The sequence below is a fragment of the Leucoraja erinacea genome, chromosome 6, assembly GCF_028641065.1.
Source record: "Leucoraja erinacea ecotype New England chromosome 6, Leri_hhj_1, whole genome shotgun sequence".
NCBI classification, from domain to species: Eukaryota; Metazoa; Chordata; class Chondrichthyes; order Rajiformes; family Rajidae; genus Leucoraja; species Leucoraja erinaceus.
This window is the reverse complement of record NC_073382.1, coordinates 55397124-55400664: the sequence shown is the minus strand read 5'-3', so window position 1 is coordinate 55400664 and position 3541 is coordinate 55397124. Positions and strand designations below refer to the sequence as shown.

At 46.3% G+C, this 3541-nt stretch overlaps 1 pseudogene; it reads right to left on the bottom strand.

Moving 5' to 3' along the window:
- Positions 1 to 2837: 2837 nt before the first annotated feature.
- Positions 2838 to 2988, bottom strand: LOC129698457 (U1 spliceosomal RNA; annotated as a pseudogene).
- Positions 2989 to 3541: the final 553 nt, after the last annotated feature.

Below are 3541 nucleotides of genomic sequence, written 5' to 3'. Positions count from 1 at the left end.
TGCCCGACTGATGAGGCAGAAGGGAGGGAAGCAAAAGCAGAAATTCCCCCTATCCAGCGTGTAGGCATCTACCGCTGCTGCCTCTGATCTGGTTCCTAAGTCACATACATAGGTTACTGGTGATTCCGTCTTGTTGCAACCAAATTGATATCTGGCGTTCAAATTGCTTAATAACTTTAGCAGATATTTTGGGTTTGACATCCATTCAATGTTATCATAAATTTCTCCCCCCGTGACGTGGTGTCTCCCACTGTGTTCTAGCTTACCTAAGAGATAGGCAGCCGATAGTTAAAAATGTCTTTTGACACACCATTGCCAGATCTGTTTGACCAATTTGTTGCACGATAATGATTTTATGCTCCCCATACGGTTAATATAAGCCACCACGATAGTATTACCTATCCATAACCGTACATGCACGTGCTGCATTTGAAATGCATATGCTTTTAACCCAATAGGTGACCACCAATCCCAAATAGTTGATGCCCAGTGTATGTAGTAACGATGATTCTGAATTGGCCCATCTGTTACCTGTGCTGGATATGGAGTTAGTTGCTCCCCAGCCTAAAGCACTGGCACACTGTACACACTGTACACACTGTACTCCCTGTACACACATGACTGTGTGGCTAGGTTCAGCTCCAATTCAATAATTAAGTTTGCTGATGACACTGTGGTGGTGGGCCTGATCTCAGACAATGATGAGAGGGCCTACCGGGAGGAGGTGGCTGATCTAGCACTCTGGTGCCAGGAGAACAGCCTCCTCTTGAACATCAAAAAAACGAAGGAGCTGATCATGGACTTTAGGAGGGCACATCATCCGAGGACGTACACTCCATTGAGTATAAATGGGGATCCTGTGGATAGGGTGAATTGTTTTAAATATCTGGGAGTCCACATCTCTGAGGATATGACATGGTCATCACACGCCTCAGCACTGGTGAGTAAGGCAAGGCAGCGCCTTTACCACCTCAGGCAATTGAGGAAATTCAGAGTGTCTCCGAAGATCCTACAGTGCTTCTACGCAGCGGCGGGGTGGAAAGCATCTTGTCCGGGAACATTACCATCTGGTTCGGGAATTGCTCTGCCAAGGACAAGAAGGCTCTGCAGAGAGTAGTGCGTTTCGGCCGAACGCACTATGGGAACTTCACTCACCCCCCTGCAGGAACTATACAACAGGAGGTGCAACTCCAGGGCAAACAAAATCATGAGAGACCTCTTCCACCCCTGCAACGGACTGTTCCAGCCGCTACGGTCAGGCAAACGCCTCCGTTGCCATGCAGTGAGAACGGAGAGGTTGAGAAGGAGTTTCTTCCCAGAGGCAATTCGGACTGTAAACGCCTTTCTCACCAGGGACTAACTGTACAGAACGTTTTTCCTTCTATTATTTATTATGTAAAATAATATGTGTGTTATGATTGTGTTTATAATTTGTTTGGTTGTTTTGTTGTTCCGCGAGCATTGCCACTTTCATTTCACTGCACATCTCGTATGTGTATGTGACAAATAAACTTGACTTGACTTGAATAAACTTGACTTGGCATTGGTTTTTAATAACCAAGTTAGGATTGGTGATAATAATAGGGCTGAAACTGTGCCAAACATTGTCTGCCCACCACTGTAATTCTGATATAGCTCCAGTGGGTACATTCATGATTTGATTATAGTGACCCGAGCACCTTGGCAAAGTAACAGTCATATGGATAGAATAAATATTAAAGCCCAGATAATCCATGGTAGTTAATGGCTTCAATTTTGGTTTATCTGGGTGTAGGATGAACCTCAGTGTTTCAAGGAGCTGTTTCGTAGCTAGAACTGCTGCCACAGCTAATTCCTTTGTTTTTCCTAATATGAGGATATCATCCAATATATGCCATGATTATGCTGTTTTCTTAATGTTTTCATGGCTATTTTAGTATTTTTGTAATTAGTTTAGGGCTGAGGTTAGACCATTGGGAATGCTCTATACTCCCATTGTTGCCCCATCCAGATACATTTTAGGTATCTACAATGATCCTTGTGTATGTGTATTAGATAGTAAGCATCTACCATATCAATGCTTGCCATAAAGTATCCTTTGGAGATCAGATGTCTGGCAGTGACAAAACGTCTCCATCTTAAAGTGTATATACTCAACAGATTTATTTAGTGATGTAGGTCAATGATGATGCGACATCCACCATCTTTTGTAATTTTGGTGAATATATTCGATACAAATTCCAATGGTTCATGTTTGTTTTTTTTGTTTTTTTTCCCATGATCCCTTTTGTAATGAGCCTTTCTAGTTCAGCTTAATCTTCTCGCTTCACTTTCTTAGAGGGAAAAATGCCCTATGGGCGCATTGCTGAACTGGCGGTAATATGCCCAATTTGAATTCAAGTTTTTATCCACTAATACTGTTGAGTATATATTTGTTATTTGTGACAGCACCCCATGCTTCTTTCAACAAGCGTAAATGCCCCCCCCCCCGCAGTTAGTAGAGCACCCTTATTTTGTGTAAAACTGGGAGGAACCAGACTACCTACCTCCATGTTAATTGTTTTTTCATGAAGGCTCAGTTTTGCTGGTATGCTGGTGCTGTCTGTGGGGCGGCGCATCTTCCAACGGTTCCGCTCTGGGCCCCTGTCTAAAAAGACCTTTGGGGGTAATAAGCAGCGGTCCCCGAGCTTTCACCAGTCCTTGGATGTGGGTGTTGACTGGTGGATGCCGAGGGGTGCTGCCAGCTGGGTGTTGGATGAGATGTCCTGCTCGTTCCCGGGCATGCCCTCATGAGGCGCACATGTTTAGCTGCCTCTCTTCCCGCTGCAGCGATTTTGCTTAGCCCCGCATATTTGGGGTTGAGGACAGGTCTTATATGCCACAAATGGCAGTCGAGTATCCCGCATTTGGGAACATCGTAGGCGTCAGCACACTCGAAGTGCAATGGGATAGCCTCGTCCTGGGAGAACCACCTTGGTGATCATGGCGTCTCGCCTGCCAGGTGAGTATGATCCGTGGAACGAGCAAAGGCGGTGATTTTCGATGTTAGGAGCTTCAGAATTTGCTGCTTTTTTAGCTCTTGACTGCGAGTCTGCTGACCCAGCTGCCTGCAGATTTGACCTCTAGAAAGGCCTTCTCCTGCAGGGCTTTGTTGGAAAGATGGTTGATACTGGCTGCCATCTGGGTTCCAGTAGTCTTCCTGCGCGTGGAGGTGCCATATAGTGGCCCACGACACCCAGCAGCTCTTCCTGATCCTGCTCCCCTGGCATACTCCTGTTCTCGTCCGCCTGCCCAGCGTTTGAGCCAGCCCAGCCCTGGCCTCCTTTGCTAGCCTCGAATAAAGAGGGAGCAAAAGGGGTGCTGTAAATTCTGTGGAGGAGGCATATGCCCTACCTCCGTTGTCCCATCAATCCCTCGACAAGGGAGATGGCTAGTGCAATAGCACTGGGGTAGGAGTGTTAGCTCCCTTGGCATTCAGCCAGTGACCCCTCGTTTTTCTGGAGGTTTTTAGCTCCATGACCTCCTCTGGCTTGGGGAGACAGACATACTTGTTTTTGCTGTC